The sequence below is a fragment of the Podarcis bocagei genome, assembly GCF_964188305.1.
Source record: "Podarcis bocagei genome assembly, chromosome: Z".
NCBI classification, from domain to species: domain Eukaryota; kingdom Metazoa; phylum Chordata; class Lepidosauria; order Squamata; family Lacertidae; genus Podarcis; species Podarcis bocagei.
The window spans coordinates 7,528,853-7,549,732 of NC_138140.1; the positions used below are offsets into that span (position 1 = coordinate 7,528,853).

The window sequence follows — 20,880 nt, forward strand, 5'->3', positions numbered from 1 at the left end:
GTTCAGGCAGTGGGGAGGGAGGAAATGAGGCATAAACCCTCCTGAAACTTTCCAGGGTTACTAGAAAGACTGTGGCACCCGCAGTACCACTTGAACCCGTGTCTGCTACTTCGGAAGGCAGGACAGGAGTGACCTGGAAGCGAGCCCCTGCCAAGGAACGAGCCTCCATTTTCCAGCATGATTTGTCGAAATGTGTCTCCTTAATTCAGCTAATTGGATGAATCATGAGGCATTTCTGAAGCAGGATATGCAAACAGGCTGCGATTAATCAATTGCTGAAAGAACTGATACTTTTGAAAGTATTTGAATGATATTTTAAAGCTTTGAAAAATTCCTGCAACAGGCATGAATGGGAAAAGAGGAGCGCAGGGTGCTTTTTGTTTTCTTATGATTATTGGATATGGTTTCCTTTCCCTCTGCCCTCCCCTGCACAATGGAAAGAGGCATGTGTAGTTGTTTGTATGTTTCTTCTTGGATGAGAAGGAGGGGAATACATCTGATTTATGTTTTACAAGGAATTCAATACGGCTTTGTACGTCAACACGGCTTTATACGTCAACACTTTATCCCCCTTGATTGAGGAGTGAATGGGTGATATTTATTACCATCTCCAGATGGGGCGTTGTGAGAGACGGAATGCAGTGAAAAAATAACCCGCAGCTTAACTGCTATGGAGCCGAGGAGAGGCAGAATTTGAGAGAGACTTGTGTTACAACCGGCATAACAGGGTAGGATCCAATGGCTCAGAGAAAAGGTCTGGAAGATTTGCTCTGCATGTTTGGCTGCAGTCAAACAGATTGCTGTGTGGCTGTGTTATCATTGGAATGCTGTGCATCCTTGAATGAACACACATACAAAACAGACACTCGACCAGGGAAAGATCTACGACTGGAACAGTGAGCAAGAGGATTTGAGTAGGAAAAGGAGTTCAATGAAAAAAACCTACACATGCTGTTTGGATTATATATACTAAGGTTTAATTGAGCTGTTTGCTGTTTGCAGGGCTGTAAAGGGGCAACTGAATGAATGCAATACTATTGGCAAATATGAAGTGATGTCATCTAAAGACTAAATGAGAATTGACACAGCAGTGAAGATACATCTTGGACATACCCTATAACGAGAGTGGGAAACCATTTTTTTTTTATAGAAATTGTACTAAACTGAATTAATTTGGTTTGATTTGTAATAATTTGGAAAATTAATAAAAATAATTGGCAAAAAACCCCACCACAAATCAACTTTTAGAAGACATCTGAAGGCAGCCCTCTATCCAGAAGTTTTTAATGTTTGACATTTTACTACCTTTTTATATTTGCTGTAAGCAGACCAGAGTGCCTGGGGAAACCCAGCCAGATGGGTAGGGTATAACAACAACAACAACAACAACAACAACAACAACAACAACAACAACAACAACCAAACAAACAAACAAACAACCACAGGCAACAACAGGCAACATACCAAGTTCCCTCAATTGTTCCTCATAAGGCTTGGCTTCCAAACCCTTAAACATCTTGATTGTCCTCCTCTTCACATGTTCCAACTTGTCAATATCTTTCTTAAATTGTGATGCCGAGAACCAGGCACAGTATTCCAGCTGTGGTCTGACCATGAGATCAGTATCCCGCAATTATTATCCAGTGACTGAAATTGATTGATTGATTATATTTCTATGCCACTTTTCATTCAGATTAATCACAAAGCAGCTTACAAACAGTAAATAATAATGTAATAGCACATAACAAATCCAACATAAATCTTATAGAATAACCAATAATTGGTAAAACAATTACAAATAATCAGTACAGCAATAGCCATCCCTAAAACACTATTAACAAAATAACTAAAAAAATAAGCTAAACAGTACTATTACAAAAAAAGTCATATTATAGGATTCACAAAGTATTACAGCAGTCATAATCTATAAAACAATATTAACAACATTAACAAAATAGCAACCAAAAAACAATCTAAGCACCGCTGAATTCATATACACACACTCCCCACCTCCATGGCTCACAATCTTCTACTCAAAAAAAAAATAAAAAAATTCTTCCAGTAGCACCTTAGAGACCAACTATGAGCTTTCAAGTGCATGCACACTTTTTCAGATACCTTCGGATATCTTCTACTCAGTTCATCAAAAGACACATCCACATAATGCCCGTGTCAGCAACTCCCTTTTGAGGGCTCCTAGGGTTGTAGGGTGGGACAAGGCAGGTGTAAAAAGCCTTTGTCTGGTGGCCAGCACTAAGTCTCTTTCCCCTCGGAGGCATCCTGTGGCAGGTCCTGGAAGTTCCATATAGTCATTGTAGTTTGTAACCATTGGTAGACCAAATGATATTTCCCTCCTTTTCATATGTTAGGATAGTAAGTGGGGCATCTCAGTGGGACTCTGTGTCACCAATCCCGAAAGCACTGCACAGGCTGCCAGCACGCTACTGAGCCCAAGACAAGGTGCTGCTAGCACCCAAGTACCTAAAAGAATGGCTTCCCCAATATCAATGATCTTGGAACCTATCATTGGCAGGCAAGGCCTTGCTAGGGGTGACGTATCTGCCACTCTGGGATGCTTCAGGAGGAAGGGTGGGATATAGGTTGAAAATAATTAAAGAAGTGCATTTATTTATAACCTGGTGGCTGCTGTTGTGCTCCTGTCCTAACTGTAACAGAAGTGAGGCTAACTCTTTAAGCATAAGCCCTAGAGAAGTACCAACCACTGTTCCATTTTTTTAAAAAAATGGTAGACATATGTCTTTCTTTGCAGTGAGCTGCATGAACTGTAAGCCCCTTTACGTAGTGCACCCCCTTAGTCCTTTCTGTGTGTCTGCAGAATTATGAGAGTCTGGCTTGTTGGCTCATGCTAAAAGGCCAGCATATGAATGAGGATACTGTGAGGATATCATGAAAAGAAAGGCTACAGCTCTGTAAGTAGGGTGAGAAAAGATTCCCATCTGAAGTTTGCAATGTAAAATCCAGTGCAGAGGAAAAGCAGCTTGAGGATCAGCAGAAGCATTACGGGGGATTGTAAGCACATGAAGGTGATGGATGGTTGATGAAGGTCCCTGTGTGAGAGGCAGGGAAGGGAAGATCTCCCAGGGTGGGAGGCTGGGAGAAGAAAGGGAAGCTCCCAGGTGAGAGCTGGGAGGGTCCACCCCCTTCTTTGATATTAATCAAAGGATTAAGATCTACCTTTGAGAGAGGACTCTACATTTTCGTTTTCTTTGTTTTTGTCTAGATTTGTTTCATTTATCTTAATATATTACAAAAAACCATAATAGTAATAGTAATAGTAATAGTAATTATTATTATTATTATTATTATTATTATTATTATTATTATTATTATTATTATTATTATTATTATTATTATTTTATACCCTGCCCATCTGGCTGAGTTTCCCCAGCCACTCTGGGCGGCTTCCAATCAAGTGTTAAAAACAATACAGCATTATAAAATCTTACAAGCAAAAATAGTAGAAGCATTATGGGGGGAAGCCATTGCTGAATGACAGAGCATCTCCTTTGCATGCAGAAGATCCCAAGCTCAACTCCTGGCATCCCCAAGTAGGGCTGGGAATATGCCCCGTTTTAAACAGTGGAGAGCTGCTGCCAGTCTGTGCAGACAGTATGAAGCTAGATGAACTAATTCTCTGACTTTTTGTGAGGAAATTTCCTTCAATTAAGGGTCAGGTGGGATTATTTAGCTTGGCAATATTTTGGCCTTTCTCTTTACCTCTTGGTTATGTATTTCCAGGAAAGGTCTTGTATCTCTGGTTTATTGACCAACCCTGTCAAACAAAAGCCTGTGATTCTGATCTCAGGATGAAGGAAGACCCTTTAGATCTTTGAGCACATTTTGAATAGCTCTTGGGGAATATTAAATGTAAAGCATGTAACAACATTAAATTAATTTCATTGATTTTCAAAAGAGGGGTCCTTTGCAGTACCTAAATGTAAAAAGAATAATTGGTCTGTTTATTATTCCTGCCCTGAAGAGCACCACATTTCTCGGTGCCTTGAATAGCTTGTTTACCTCTTACCCTTCAGCTTGGCATAATAGATAGATCTGCTTCCCCGGGGCTGGCTTCTATTTCATTCCCTTTTATTATGGGTTTTTGTATGTGTGCACGCGCAATTCTATTACCTGTTCAGCGCTCTAAAGCCTCGGACATATTGGTTGGAGGGTAATGATAGTTTTTGAACCCGGGCTAATACCTCCACAGCACATGCTGTGCCGAAGGATTGGACTGAGGGACGTGCTGGCTAGAGAGAAAAACTGAGCCCTTTGCCGTTTAAGCGGGGGAGTGGTACTCTCGTGGCAATTGGCTGGCTCCGTCGGTTCCCACTTGATATGCAGGCTCACGCAGGGAAATTCAAAGCAGTGTGCAAAAAAAAGAGGCTCTCCTGCCATCCGAGAACAGCATTAGTTCCTCAAGATCCATTTTGAACAAGCCGACTCTTCTTGCCTGTGCCAACGTCTCTTTTAGATAATTTGGCCTTTGCATTTCTCTGCATGCAGATGAGCTCCCCAAGGTCAGGGGAGCCTTGTTGCAACACAAGTGGGTAAACACCTTACTTGTTTCTGCAAGGCTGCACATACCCTCCGCAGCATTGGTTAAGGTGGTAAGAAGGCAATGTATTAGCTGCAGATCTTTGGGGCTGGCATCCGTTTTGACTGTGCCCTACTCTGCAAACAATATAAGGAGGGAACCTGAAAGGATCTGATATTAATTTTAAGTATGGCTCCTCCCACCTGTCCCCCTGACAAATGCTAGGCTTTGAATAACTACAGATTGGGCAACATTACGTAGCATATTTTGTCACTGTCTGTATTCTCTTTGTCTGGTTTTGCTATTTAGATCCTCAGTGAAGGGTGTGAAATGTAAAATAATAGATGGAATAGCTGCTCTGAATAAGGCAAAACTGTGCCTTTAGTAAATTCAAGACATATTCCAGGTACTATTTTCCAAAATCTGGCTGCTTTTAATGTTCTCTGCTTTTAAAGTGCTGCTGCTGCTGTTCATATGCTGTCATATATTAAGTTATATTATTGTTAATATGTAAGCAGCCCCAAGTATATTTTAATACAGAAAGGTGGAATACCTATATGACCTTGTGGACTGGTCTGGAAACTCCAGTGGGGCAGAATGCAGTGGCTAGACTGCTGGTGGGGCGACATGTCTGCTAACATATACTCTGGCAGTTGATATGCTAGCAGGCGATGTTCAAGGCTTTTTTGTTGATACACAAAGCCCTGAACAACTTTTGTCCAGGATACCTTAGGGACTGCCTGAGTCCTACCCCCCTGCACACACAAAAATGTTACAGAGACCTGATTGATCTCAATCAGAAGTCAAGCATTTACTGCCACAGGTTCTGTTGTTATGGAACGCTCTTCCAGCAGAGATTGAGCAAGATTGATGTTTGCTCTGATTTAGAGCTAAAGAGCAGATTTTCCCTGGGAAAGAAGCAGGGCAAGGGGGAAACTGCTTGGACCTGTACTTTCTATGCATAAGACAAGCAAAAGTATGGACGAGCCGTCAGGGGTGAAGTGGTTAGGTCCCAGTTGCAGCAAGGGAGCATGGAATAGGTGGCCCTTGATATGCTGATGGACTCAAATTCCCTGTTCCATTCACCCTGGCAAATGGTAACAAGAGCTGCAGCTACACAACATTTGGAGGATGTCAGGTTCCCCAACACTGCCAGATTGAACCCAACAGCATTGGCAAAGAGCTTCTGTGACAGTGGAGTAAGAACACTTGGCCAATAGTCCATGTAGCCCAGCAGTTTGTTCTCACAGTGGGCAGATGCCAGATGCCTCTGGGAACCCCACAAAAAGGAGTGCAACAACATTCTCCCTACCTGTGATTCATAGCAGCTGGAATCCAGAGGCAAATGACCTCCAAGACCGGAAGTAGAACATAACTATTAGAGCTGGGGGGTTACCCTGCCTCCAGGCCATGTAGTCCCTGCCAAAGTGTTCTTACTTCCTAAGAAAACTGGAAAGAAACAGCTTCCCATAGCTTGCTCTCCACCCACCTTTCCTGCACCATAGAACACACTGCATCTTCTCCACAGATGTTTGTAATCTGTTCAGTGAGTGAAAATAGTCATTATCTTGTTAGCTTGCTGTGGTGAAGGAAGTTCAAATTTGCATTTTCACAGATAATCACCAAGCACAAAAAGGGCCTTCTCACGCAGCGGCGTTAATTGGGCTGAATGGTTAGGGAGGAAACTCCTGCCACCAAAGCGCCAGATCATCCTTCACTCAACTTAGAAGAGATTCTGGGAAGAGCCAGTTCTAAAAATAGGCAAGCCATGGTGGGAGGGAAGAAGATTTGATGCTGATGGAAAGGGGTGTGGTAGTGTTGGTAGCAGGATGTGGGACGGTTCCAAAGGAAGTGGAGTACAATAACAATATTTGTATTACGGTAATATTAAATGACAGTGAAAAAGGAAGGTGAAAAAGATAACTCAGACAGATTTTTTCCCTCTGCAGATGAGTTGTGAGTACAGTGGTACCTTGGTTTAAGAACAGCCCTGTTTACGAACTATTTGGTTTACGAACTCCGCAAAACTGGAAGTAGTGTCCCAGTTAGCGAACTTTACCTTGGTCTTAGAATGGAAGCCGAACAGTGGAAGGGCACTGGCAGTGGGAGGCCTCATTAGGGAAAGTGTGCCTCGGTTTAATAATTGTTTTGGTTTAAGAATGTACTTCCGGAACGGATTAGGTTCATAAACCAAGGTACCACTGTATTATAACAGTTTTATCCAGCTTTTTATCCAGGTACTTCTAGCATCACCTAAGCTCCAATAAGGCTGGAGTAGACCTAAACCCATTTTTTTGGGGGGGGGGGGAGCTGAAAAAAAATCACATCTGGCAACCAATACGCCACTTTGGTTTCAGATAGTACATGGGTAGACAAGTCTAAAAAGCCTGGGACACAAATTTTCACAGTCCTCTGGCGGCTGTGGTGGTTCATTTACCAGAAGTATGTATTAAGCATTAACTCTGGAAATGTATACTCCATTCTGATCAAACTAAGCCTCCTGGAGCACAATATACATAAGCATGACTCCCCCTCCAATATCATAGAATTGTAAAATTGGAAGGTACCTCAAGGGTCATCTAGTCTACTCCTGCAAATCTGACCATAAAACCTTCATCTCCTCGTTATTCAATTTAACAGCATTGAACATTGTTGTGCTTATAGATCTGCTATCCTAGAGAACAAAAAAGAAGGACTCAAATGTGAGTTTCTTCTTCCAAATGGAACCTCTGACATGTCAAGCTATTTCCTGTTTAGCCATGGGAAACAAAAAGAGGTGGGAAATAGGAAATTTCTTGGTGTGGAGCTTTCCCATTGCACTGGGTATGAGCTGGCAATGGGAAATTGGCAAAACCTCTCAGACTTTTACTGTATTTTTCGCCCCATAGGGCGCACCGGCCCATAGGACGCACCTAGGGGTTTTTTTGGGGGGGGAAATAAAGGGGGGAAAATTATTTTTTCCCCAGGTGCGGGGCTGGGGCAGGGGAAGCCCGAGCTTCCCCCGACCCCAGCCCCCAGAACAGGCTGCTATCCGCTAGCCGTGGGAGAGCTGCGCGAAGCCCGAAGCTTGGGGCGTGCTGAGCTCAGTGCGCCCCAAGCTTCTGGGTGCAGGCAAGCTCTCCGCTAGCCGTGGGAGAGCTGCGCAAAGCCCAAAGCTTGGGGCATGCTGAGCTCAGCGCGCCCCAAGCTTCTGGGTGCAGGCAAGCTCTCCGCTAGCCGTGGGAGAGCTGCGCGACTTCGCACAGCTCTCCCACAGCTAGCGGAGAGCTTCCTGAAGCCTGGAGTGCGAGAGGGGTAGGTGTGCACCGACCCCTCTCGCTCTCCAGGCTTCAGCGAAAGCCTGCATTCGCCCCATAAGACGCACACACATTTCCCCTTCATTTTTGGAGGGGGAAAAGTGCGTCCTATAGGGCGAAAAATACGGTACATAATTGGCAAGAGACAACATAGGTTAAAACAAAGTTTGAAAAGGACATGAGCCTTTCATCACATAGGACAGTCCTACAGTTGGGTGTGCTCCTATGCAGGATGGTGCTATTTTAAAACCAGGCCTGGATTTTCCAATGTTAGATGTTTTTGAAGGCAAAGAATGCCAGACAGCTTGTGCAGCAGCAGTCGTCCAGGAAAGTCTTCATGGAAGACCATGAGAGGATTAGAATGGAGGGAGTTAACATAGAAAAGAGGAACTAATTCAGGTGCTCGATGTAGCATGGAGGACGAAGGTGCATGAATGGACATCCTCCTAGTACGAACTTAGATGTAGAGTATGCTTCTATAATAAAGTGTCACTCTTCACCAGGGGTAGGGAGTCTTGGGCCTGGCCACTGAATATGGCTCTCTAGTCTTCTCACAACTGTCCTCGAGCCTCTCTCCTCACCAGAACTGCTTTGCGCTGTCCTCGAATGTTTTTTGCCTGGGAGTAATGTGTCCCTGTTTCATTCAGGTAAATGTTTCATTCATCACTCTGCCCAATTTTGCCTCTGACCCTGCCCACAACGGGCATGTCACCCAGAAAGGAATGTGGCCCCCAAGCTGTAGAAGGCTCCCTGGCCTTCCTCTGAATCATAGGCGCCGACTCCATGGGGCTTGAGGGGGCTCGAGCCCCCTCAAAAAAATTTTTGGGGGGGCTCAGCCCCCCCAATAATCTCAGGCGGGCGCCCTTCCAGCAGAGCGCCGCCGCCGTCCCCCGCCTCCTCCTTCGCCAGCCAGCCAGCCGCGCGCCCTAATCGGAGAGCCCCGGCTGGAAATCCCGCGAGAACAGGGGAATCCCGACTGGCCACACCTCCCAGCCAGCCAATCGGCTGGCTGGGGGGGCGTGGCTTGCCCTATTTAGGGCCGGAGCCACTTTATTTGCATATTCATGAGCTTATTTATTATTCATGAGCTTTCCCGGGCCCCCCCAATATTTTTTCTAAGTCCGCGTCCCTGCTCTGAATCACCATTTTGTGTGAGACAAATGAATACCTATCACCAGCAATAGCTACTGCATTCTGTCTAGTGGCATGCGGAGCTTCTCACCAAAGCCCAGCTCTTCTGTAGTCCTAAAGTCAAGGTGGGTTGAGGAAGTCTCCAGGTTTCCCTCACTGCCTGGATAGTAAGCTTTTCAGAATCGGGCATGATTCTCTTTGTACTTCCCTGTTCTCTTCACCTTGCAGCTGATGGCTAGGCATGGAATTAGCTGACCTAGGAGGTTTTCTTGTCTCCTGAGATTTTATTATTCTAAATTTAACCTGGGATTATTGCACAGTTATTCCACATTATTAAGCAGTGTGACAGAAAATTGGTTTTACAATTATAATAATAACTTAGATATATTACACACCTTACCTTTCATCCCTAAAGGAGGTCCAAAGTGCTTCCCCCACCTGTCCCCATTGCTGATGCCTTTCCAGGGCACCCATAAAAAAAAAAATCCTCCAGCACCAAGATGCAATTTAAATTCCCCACAAGTATACATAATGACACCACATTTGGGGGTATTGTCAGAAATTAAAATGGCAGTGCCAAGACCCTCTATGAATGACCCAGTACCACCAAATGGTATTAATTTGGGATTAATTGATAATTAATTTGGCATTAAAGGGAACCTTGCCAAGGTGTCAGGGACTGGGCAGAGGAGGAATGGTGGAGACTGCCTCCCCATTCTGACCCTTCCAGGGTAGAGGAAGAGGAAGACAGTGTAGATTTACAACCAGGGACGCGGACTTAGAAAAAATATTGGGGGGGCCCGGGAAAGCTCATGAATAATAAATAAGCTCATGAATATGCAAATAAAGTGGCTCCGGCCCTAAATAGGGCAAGCCACGCCCCCCCAGCCAGCCGATTGGCTGGCTGGGAGGTGTGGCCAGTCGGGATTCCCCTGTTCTCGCGGGATTTCCGGCCGGGGCTCTCCGATTAGGGCGCGCGGCTGGCTGGCTGGCGAAGGAGCAGTGGGGAGGAGGCGGGGGACGGCGGCGGCGCTCTGCTGGAAGGGCGCCCGCCCGAGATTATTGGGGGGGCTGAGCCCCCCAAAAAATTTTTTTGAGGGGGCTCGAGCCCCCTCAAGCCCCATGGAGTCGGCGCCTATGTTTACAACAGTGGTTTGCAGGAGGTCACAGTTCAGAGACAGATGAGGGGGGAAGCTGGGAAATAATGGGAGAGGAGGAGGCAGAAGCAGAGTGACAGCTGACTGACATGCTGTCATTAGAAAGCATCCCAAACACTACATCTCCCAGAACCCAGCGAGTCTTGAAAGTAGGAAAGCAAAGAGCTCAAAGACAGAGGGCACATAGCAGCACCCATAGATGTGACGAATGAGGAAGTAGGAGAGACGGGGGGGGGGGTTGAGATTCATTTGGGACAGCACCTTTATCGAAGAGGCTGGGTTCTATAGCCTCTCTCTGTAACAGGAGAGGCGGGTCACCTGTGGGCCGGGGCCGCCCCTGGCCTCAGAGAAGATAAAGGCCAGTCAGCCCGGTCCCAGGTTGCGGGAGCAACGTCGTTGGAAACCTGTTTCTGCCAGCACCCAGACCTGTTCTTCCAGAGCTCCCGACCTTGCCCGGCTCCTCGCTTTGGACCCCGCTTCACCCTTGGTGGACAGTCTCCAGACCCTCGACCCAGGACCGGACTCTGGCCACGCCTCTCAGTAACCCCCCCCCCCTTGGGTCCAGCACAATTGGTATTTGAAGCAGCACTGAGCACTAAATAGACACCAACCATTAGTGCACATTACAATTTCCTAATAATCCTCTGCCAAGCCATACTGTGAGGACAGCATGAAACAAGTGTTTCATGGCCATTGTGTCCATAGTATTCTGTGTCTCACTCGCGGGATCATCACCTTGTGGTGAGTGGGCTTGCACGTTCCTATAAGTGGTCCTATTTAGGATTCACTCTGCTTACCCTGAAAAGAGGGAGGGGCTAGAAAAGATGCCCTAAACATAGTCTGCTTCTCTCTCCCCCCCCCCCCGACTGGATCACCACTCAGTGGTTGTAAAAGACAATTGTAATTTGGAACATGGAATATACGCACTTTGTTGAATAACACAGATAATAAGCATCCCGAATGCAGGACTGCAATCATTGCCAGAGAGTTGTGATGTTTTAATATTGATATTGCAGCACTTCAAGAAACTTGAAAAGTAGGAGAGGAACAATTGAAGGAAGAAAAAGGAGGCTATACGTTCTTCTGGGAAGATGTACCTGAACAAGAATGATGAATACATGGAGTAGGCTTTGCTATAAAAAAAATGATCTTGTGAAGCTCTTGTCAGAAGTCCCTACTGGAATTAATGAGCAACATTCAACCCTTCAAATAAAACTCACCAAAAACTAGCAGGCAACTATTCTAAATTTTTATGCACCTACCCTGGGTGCCAATGAAGACATTAAAGAAAAATATTATTCTCAGCTGGATGCCATCCTATCAGAGACACCTAAGGAGATTATCCTCCTGGGTGATTTTAACGCAAGAGTTGCATGAGATTTCAATCCGTGGCCAGAAACTATTGCGAAAGAAGGAATTGGCAACAGCAACCAGAACAGAATTTTACTTTTGACTATATGTGCAGCACACAACCTTGTTATTACCAGCACACTCTTAAAAAAAAAAATCAAAAATCATGGAAGCACCCTAAGTTGAAACACTGGCACCTCTTAAATGATATAATAGTCCAAGCTAAAATTGGTGTGATGTGCTCCTTACCAGAGCCATGACAACTGCCGACGAGTGCTGGACATATCACCAATTAACACATTCCACAATGGCTATTAACATTATACCTCAACACAGGCTTCAAGGAAGGAAACCAAGGTGTAAAATGAACACTCAAGCCCTTCAAGATTCTATTAAGTGGGCTTGCTTTCAAATGACTCTTAAGGACCACCTGCTTTCGGGGTTCCCTGATAGCATCAAGGAACACTGGACCAAGCTAAAATATCCATTACCACGGCCAGTGAACAAACTGTTGGATACCAACCAAGAAACAGCAGGACTGGTTTGATGAGAATGATAGTGAGATAGAATGCTTTATCAACAAGAAAAGATCTGGCAAAGAAATAGAAACTGCATCACTAAGAAAAATAACCTACGCTAAGGCCGAGTTTCAAAGAAGAACCAGAGAACTAAAGAACACCTGGTGGATAAAAAAGCTCAAGGCACTTAGCCAACACTTATGATACATGGGACTTCTTTAAAGCCACAAAGACAATTTATGGACCAGTATATTATGGTATAAGCCTCCCACAGATGGTACCACACTTCCATTACCCTAGAAAGAACATTACCAGCATCTCCTTTACCGCAACTCCCAGGAGCTGCCATGGTCCTCTCGCAAATCCCACAAAAACAAATTAGAGATGAGCTTGCAGTATCTCCAGATTTGGGAGAGTTGTGTATAGCTATTAACAAAATGAAAAACAACAAAGCCAGTGAACCTGATGGGATACTTGCCAAAGTCTTCAAAGTGGTCAGAAATGAACTTACAGACAGTGGCGGAGTATGTCCACACTGCCAAGGAGCGAGCTGCTCACAGGGGCGGAACGAGCCGCCCATGGCAGACACTCGGTGCGCCACCCACCCACGACTCCCAAGCCTTCCCCCAAGCTGTCAAAATGAAGGAGGAAGAGGGGAATGCTGCTGCCAAAGCAGCACAGTGAGGGCACCTGGGGCGGTCCGCCCCCACTGCCCCGCTTCCTATGCCCCTGCTTACAGAACAATTTCACAAGCACATAAAAAAAAAATCTGGGAGAGAGAGGAGATCTCAGCAGACTTTAGGGTTGCCAAAATTATCAATCTTTATTAAAAAGGTGATAGAACAGATTGCAGAAACTACTGTATTGAGGCATCTCTTTATTAGCTGGGCTGGAAAAATTCTTGGAAGGATCTTAGCAAACCATCTTCTAACTATATCTGAGGATACCCTTCCTGACTCACAAAATGGTTTTCAGCCTAGGGGGACAGTGGACATGATTTTCACTGCTCAACAGCTTCAAGAAAAATCCAGAGAGCAAAACTAACCCTTGTATATGGGGTTGACCTGTCCAAGACCTTCGACACTGCAAATTGTACTGCCTTGTGGACTGTTCTTCTGAAAATTGGCTGCCCAAATAAATTTGTGAACATCCTTCAGCTCCTCCACGATAATATTACAGCAACAATCGCAGGTAACAATTGCTCTCAAAGTGAACCATTCACAGTGGAAATAGTCGTTAAACAAGGATGTGTTATCACCCCAACTCTATTTATTATTTTCATTGCGATTATCCTACACTTTGTCGAAGGGAAACTCCCCACTGAGGTAGAAAGCATATATTGAACAGATGGAAAGCTCTTCAATCTGAGCAGGCTGAAAGCAAAGAGTAAGGTACCATAACCTCCGTCATGGAGCTTCAATATGCTGATGACAACATAGTGTGTGCACACTCAGAGGATGACCTCCAAACCATCCTAAATATCTTCACAGAATCTGATGGAAAGCTCTGCCTATCGCACAACATCCAAAAAACCAAAGTGCTGCACCAACAAGCACAAAAAACCCTTTGCAGCACCACAAATCCAGCTTAATGGAAAATGTCAATAATTTTTCCTACCTAGGCAATTATCTTTCCACAAGGGCTGACATTGATGCCAAAATTCAACATCGCCTGAGCTGTGTGAGTGCAGCTTTCTCCCGATTGAAGCGTGTAGTGTTTGAGGACCGGGACATTTGCAGGGAAACAAAAATATTTTTAGTTTTTAATTTGTAATAATTTTTAATTTTTATAATTTATACCCCATCCATCTGGCTGGGTTTTCCCAGCCACTCTGGGCTGCTTCCAACAGAACACTAAAAACAGAATAAAACTTCAGACATCAAAAACTTCAAACATTAAAAACTTCCCTAAAATGCTCGTTTACAAAGCTATTGTACTACCAACCTTACTGTGCACTTGTGAAACATGGACCACTTATAAACGCCATTTCCTACTCTTCCAAAGATTCCAGTGGTGTCTCCAAAAAAATTACATATCACCTGGGAAGGCAGGTAACCTAATGTCAGATTACTGGAAGAAGCAATGATTCTTTGACATCAACTTTGTTGGACTGGTCATGTTGTTTGGATGCCTGATTTTCGTCTTCCAAAGCAACTACTCTTCTCCCAACTCAAGAATGGAAAGTGAAATACTGGTGGACAACAAAAGAGGTTTTAAGATGCCCTCAAGGCAAACCTTTAAAAATATAGTATAAACACCAACAACTGGGAAACACTGGACTGTGAGCGCTCCAGTTGGAGAACAGCCTCTACCAAAGGTGTCATGGGCTTTGAAGAAGCACAAACTGAGGAGAAATGGAAGAAATGAGCTAAGAGGAAGGCACATTTGCCAAATCCTCACCATAATCAACTCCTGCCTGGTAACTTTTGTTCCCACTATGGAACACTATGGCCTCCACAGTCACTTATGGACACACTGTTAAGACCATATTCATGGAAGAATATGGGCCATATTCTATGAGTGATTGCCAAAGAAGAAGAAGGTATTCTGTGTGAAGAGAAAGCAGACCTGGTTCACACAACATGGTAAATCATAGTTTGGCTTACCAAGACTGCACGGGTATGCAGGCTCCTGGAGGGTTGCTCACAGCTGCTTTGCTCCTTCTCTGTCTCTTATACAGCTATATGACACTGAGCTAGGACAAGATTTGACTCACTGCATTCACCAAACTGGGATTTATGGTTAAACTCAGTGCTCACTAACCATGAGCTGTAACCTTGGTTTGTTCTGACTCAACCAGGTTGTGAATCTATATTATGAGTCTGTTTTACACTTTTTTTTGTCCTGATCTTCCATGCCTATTTATGTGGAAATCTAACTGCATTTTGGTCCTTTAGGTTGTCTCAGGAAGTGGTGGAATGTATCTCCATGATGCCTGGGCCTGGTGTGCATGTGGGGGGGCTCCTGCACCAGGGGTGGGGCGAGGGACGGAGGACAGAGCCCACTGCACCTGCTCAGCCCCACCACCACCACTGGGGTGACACCAGCCCCAAACAGCATGGCTGTTGAACCCTTCTCGCACTGCCTTCCATGAATTGAAATCTTGCAAGGCCACTTGGGAACGACAGTGTGGGATGCAGCAACCGTGCACTCTTCAATCCAAGCCTCATATGAGGAGGGTTTAACAGCTCTGCCACTCAGGGCTGGTGTAGCCCCAGCGGTGGCAGGTGCTGGGTGCATGAGGTGGGCTTAGTTTGTACTCCAGCCCCCTTCTTTCCCCCTCACAAGGCTGGGATCAAAGGATACCTAGCTGTTGCCTCCCCATGCTGCCCCACCCCCAATGGCCTTGCAAGGCTGGGATCCAGGGAAGGCGGTGCAAGAAGGCACAACAACAATGGCTGTGCTGACTGGAAGCCCAGTCAGCCCACATGGCATTTGGCAGGCATGAAGCTGGCACCCCCAGCACGGCCTGGTGCTCCTGTGAGCATCGATTCCTCCAACGTCAGGAGAGGAGCACTGGGCAGGGCTGTGCTGGGGGCACCTATTTTGTGCTCTCTCAAAAATCCATGCCTGGGGCCACAGCCCCTCTAGCACCTCCCACACTATGCCTCCTGGTCTCATGGATCCTTACACTCCATCAGTGTGTATTGTGTGAATGTGTTTGCTGTTTTAATCCAGTTTCAGAAATAAAAGCACAAACCAGTATCTGTTGGTTTCTATCCACCATCTTTCATTCCTTCTTTCATGACAGGCTTCTATTTCTGGTTGTTTGTCCAAACCCAACATGAATTAAAGACTCTTCCAAATACAGGATTCTACATTTTCTGGGCTAACGTCAACCTGGATATGTAACATTTTTCGCTTTTTCTTTTTTTATTCCTTGGGTATATTTATCTACCTAATCCTGAACAAGAGCTCAGTGCAAACTTAAACATTTACTTAACTAGGGCATTTAGTTGGCCCAACTGAGGGATTTCAGCATTCTGTATATTCTCTTAAGGTACTATAGTACAGAGATGCTTGCCTTATGTCTGGGGTGGGTGAACATGTTGCCCTAGGGCCACAGTTGGCTCAGTTTCATGCAGTCCTCAACATCATTTGGCTCTCTGGATGCTACAGGGGCAACATTTGCTCTCGGACCACCCTTTTGAGGATCCTTTCCTCCTTCACTCTGTGTGTGTGTGTGTGTGTGTGTGTGCGCGCGCGCACACACACACACACACACATGCATGTGTGTTGACAGAGAGAGAGAGGATAGAGAAAGAGCTATGCAATGATGCAAACTGCTGAACTGTTGGAAACTCATTGCATAGCAGATTTGTATTCTATTGTGTGAAAGAAAAGTTGCCAGCAAACTGCTTATGCATTCCCTTGCAAACGAGGCTGCTGGTGCAGAACACTTTGCCAATGCAATGAGTAATTGACTTTAACTTATTGCCACACTGGATATAACCCTCTGGCTGTGCTCGCTATCAACTGTTCCCCACCCATCTTACTTTTCCCACTGGTAAACGGCATTTCACGTAGAAATAATTCCCCCATCCCAGCTCTACATCATATCCTTCCCCTCAATTGTCCCCCCCTTAAGTATAACATTCTCCCCCTCACACACACAGTGGAGTGTAGAGTAAGAGACCCTTTCCACCCCTTTTTATTCCTTCAGAACCAGCTGCCAGGCCATTTGGGTCCATCTCATTTCTCAGCCTCCTTGAAGCAGTTTGACAATCAGTGCATCACACAACGCAGCAGGGGCTGATAGGTGGGAGGAACTGCAGAACTGATGCAGCAGGTGGTGACTGAGAGAAGGGAAGAGTGCTCAGCCTGCCTGCCATTCACCTTCTTCTCTCCCTTGCCCCACCTGCAATACTGCCATAGAGATTGCAGCTCATACCAGATGTCTGATACCTGCAGCAGCAACAAGTGAACATCTGGAAGGTTATATGGCATTGCCACACGTCATTAAGAAACCTGTGAGCCCCATGCAGTTGATGGATATGCTGATCAAATAGAGGCTGTGTGTAAAATGAAGGCTGCAATAGAGACAATGGGCCTTAGTTCACAGCTCCCTAAGAACTGGATTCTGCCTCCTGGGAAAATTGACTTGGAGATCAACTTGTGTTTGTGCATGTGTGTACACTCTCCTTGCATAGGGTGTTTTGTCTTCTACAGTTCAGTTGGAATGCAGAAAAGTGACATCATCATGTACCCTACTTGTGCTTTTAGTGTAGACAATATTTCACACATGAAAAGGGGGCATACTTGCACCATCCCTATTTTCATAACAAGGATCCTCCCCCTTATTACACCTTGCTGGAAGCTGTACTGCCTTGTATTTATTCAACTTGTAGGGACTTTATGGAGGGGGCTGAACTCGTTCAATTCTCATCAACAAAATTCCAAGTAGGTATTCTCTAAAGGAATAAACAGGGATAAGAGACCAGAAAACCAGAGACAATTGGTGTGTATTTGATTACAGGCACGTGAACACACTGAACTTAACATGCTGTTTCAAAGGAATTTCTAGGAATTGTATCCTGATAGAGTCAAAATATAGACCATAGCTTCAAGGCAGAAAACACAGTTGGTTGTTGTTTGAGCTACACTTATTTCTAGCACACCACTCCCCCAGTACTAAAGCTTTTGAAGATCTGGTTCCTTCAGGAATATAGTAGCTTTCCTATATAAACTTTCCTCTCCCTTTTTTAAAAAGTCACCAATTTCAATCCTTTTCCTTTAATGCTCATGAAGTGTAAATCAGCAATAGTACAGGAAGTAACCCTGCTTCCAGTATTGTGAAAGTAGTGGAATCAGTGTTCAAAACTCCCATTGTTCTAGGCACATTTTGCGACAGGAAATTTCATTAAGACGAGCAGTTTCTGAGCTCTGGACGCAGTACTGTGTCTAAGATTTCAGATTAAAACTGCAAAGTGGAAGGAAAGGAGGACCTTTTTCTGCCTCCCCACTTTCAGCTACTCTCTGAAGACCCTCTTAAGAATATTAGGGGGAGGGGGTGGAACTAGACCATGTGAAAAATGAACATAATATTTTAGCTGCAGTTCATTCTGTTGTTGCGCCCATAACCTAGGTTTGAGGTGTCATTTAGCTCTTAGCTTTCATATCTCAGTTTCTAACACTTACTGGAATACTGAAAAGTGTTTGATGTGTATATTAACATTTAATAAACCAGTTTAAGCTTGGTTTTTCCTGTTTCCTATGGAGTTCCAGTAGGAGCTCCATAGTTATCTCCCCGCCTCAAAAGAGAACAACAGTTGTGTTCATTTTGTTGCTATTAACATGAAACTTCATACAATCAGAAATTGGGAAGTGGTGATCTTGGGCAAGGACTCCTTGTGTGGACCATATTTTTGTGGTGTTTCCACCACAGTAAGTGACAGGTTTCAAGGCTGGTGTAAAATGGACCACATTGAGACCAGACAACAGCTGCAGCATCAGGAATGATTTAGATTTCTTCACTTGGCAACTGTTGATATGCAGATTGAAGCAAAATGCAGACAACCAAGCTGTATTTGAAGCAACTGTGTACACTATTGCTATGGGGAGGAAAACGTACGTCACCATATATTCCCCATTGTGATATTTATGAAGAACCCAGGAAGAAATTAATTGCAAATTTGCTAGTCAGCTTGTCTCGTTTCGGATGACGTATCTAGAGTAAGCTTATCTTTACTTGCCAATCCAGTGAAGGATGTGACGTTTAGAGGTGCCAAAGTTGCAGTGCTTGCACAAAAGCCAAAGAAGGGAAATAGATTAGATTAAAGCTAATGCAATGAACTGCAAAGATCTGTGGAAACTTAACATCCAGCCCCTCATAGTACCATGACCAATTTCCTTTAGGTAATTAGCAATTGTGGCTGACATGGAGACATTAGAACTCTTGAGCCCTTTAATACAATTTCATTTAAACTCTTGGTACACACTAATTGTTTTATGACTTTTGGTCCTTGGCTATTATTTCAAGATGGCCATGTTTTTTGGTGAAACAACAAAACTAAAAAAATGTTTTTTTGTTTTGTTTTTTGAGATAGAGATTCAAAGATGCATTTAGCCAGATCAGTTTCTCTGCAGGTGATTAAGCAAGTGAGAACATGTCTTCTGGTCCCTTCCAACAATTCTGTGATTCTAGCTAGATGTTGAGAGCTGTTTTACTTCAAATTCCACTCAACAAGCTAATAGATAACACACACAGAGAGATATTTATATACACTTCCAAACAGACTCATAGAATTATAGAGTGGGAAGGGACCCAGAGGGCCATCTAGTCCAATCTCCGGCAATGCAGGAATCTCAACACGCAGTCCCCCATCCAATTTGAAACCATATCGGACCCTGCTTAGCTTTGCAAATGTGGTAGTAGTTTTATTGCTGCATTACAAGGAGTGGGAACCTGGGTAGCTGTGCAGCTGTTCTCTGAGACAGTCAGAAAGGAAATGGTCCCTTGCAGTTCAATTGCACCTAAAGGAGGCAACCCACTGATTTCTTCTAACAGTGGGGAGAGTGCAGCTAGCCACAAGTCAGAAAAGCAGAGTGAAAGGGGGAGCCTTCAGATCCAATCTGCAGGGTCCCAGTTTTGAGGCTTGTTCAGAGAATAAACCCATGCCTTCCACACTCTGGCCAGGTTCTAGCTGGCCTCGTCCTTGTTCCGCTCCTGGGAAAACTTCTTTATCACCAAGACCACTGAACTACCTGTGGATTTTCATCCACAAAACGGCATTTGTGTTGTTCAATGATGAAATTCTCCAGGTCCCATTCAGAGGGTCTCAAGTGACCTCGGCTTATCCCCACACGAGCCACCAAAATGTGGTAAGAATTCACTTCTATACCACCTTGTTTATTACCCAGGTGAGGGCCCACCTTTTAAACAAACTACAGAACCAAGGGAACAACTTTGAGTCTCAACATCCTGGAGGGACCAGACATTTTTATTTCTATTGCAAAAGGACAGAGCTGCTTCAGAAATTTTGCTATAAAAAGTAATTACCATATTTTTCGCTCTATAGGACGCACTCAACCATAAGATGCACCTTGTTTTAGAGCGGGAGAACAAGAAAAAAAATTCTCCCCCTCTCTGCGCATTGCCCCTTCAGTGAAGTGTCAGGAGAAATGGAGCCCCTTCCATTTCTCCTCCCACTTAGCTGAAGGGGCGCTGCGCCTTAGCTGAAGGGGCACCTACCTTTCAACAAAAGGAACTTGAAGCCTCCGGAGTGCAGTGGGACCTCCCACTGCGCTCCGGAGGCTTCAGGTGGCTATCCCTGAAGCCTTCAGAGCGTAATGCGAGTTCCTGCTGCGCTCCGGAGGCTTCGCGTTGCTTTTGCTGAAGCCAGGAGAGTGAGAGGGGTCTGCGCTTCAGAGGATTCTTGTTGCTATCGCTGAAGCCAAGGAGCCTGCATTCGCTCCATAGGACGCACACACATTTCCCCTTAATTTTTGGAGGGGAAAAGTGTGTCCTATAGAGCGAAAAATACGCTATTAAGATGTTCTATCCATGGACACTTACGCAATCCAATGAATTCTTGAATGCTGGTTGAGGATGAGGATTTTCTGACAGAGAGCTGATGATCCTTCCAAGGCCCCAGTCTTATGGTTGAGTGGTGAAATGTGTTGTGCTGTCAACGTGATCCCAAGTACTGCAAATGCTCCACCTTGTTACTCCCAGGAGATGCAGACTATGGCACAGGTTGGACAATGGCTGGGGATGGTGGTGGGAGACTCATGGTGAAGATGGCCAAGCATATAATTTTGTCTCTGTTGCATTACAGTGAAGGCAATGTGTAAGGTTTACTTTGCTGCCTACAACGTATCCTCAAGTAGCAATCTGGCAGAGTTTTTCAGAGTGGTGAGAGGTTTATTAACAC

General features: G+C 44.8%; 1 protein-coding gene across 5 annotated transcripts in view; it reads left to right on the plus strand.

Annotated features, from left to right (window-relative positions):
• Positions 1 to 20,880, plus strand: part of ASTN2 (astrotactin 2) — a 693,046-nt gene that overhangs the window by 465,089 nt on the left and 207,077 nt on the right. Inside the window, exon 1 of one of the 5 annotated variants that reach the window (XM_081179643.1) lies at positions 4,943 to 4,961. The exons of the other annotated variants lie outside the window; for them this stretch is intronic. The gene's annotated coding sequence lies outside the window, so the exon portion shown is untranslated. Of the gene's footprint in view, positions 1 to 4,942; positions 4,962 to 20,880 lie in introns of those variants that run through there. 5 annotated transcript variants of the gene reach the window in all.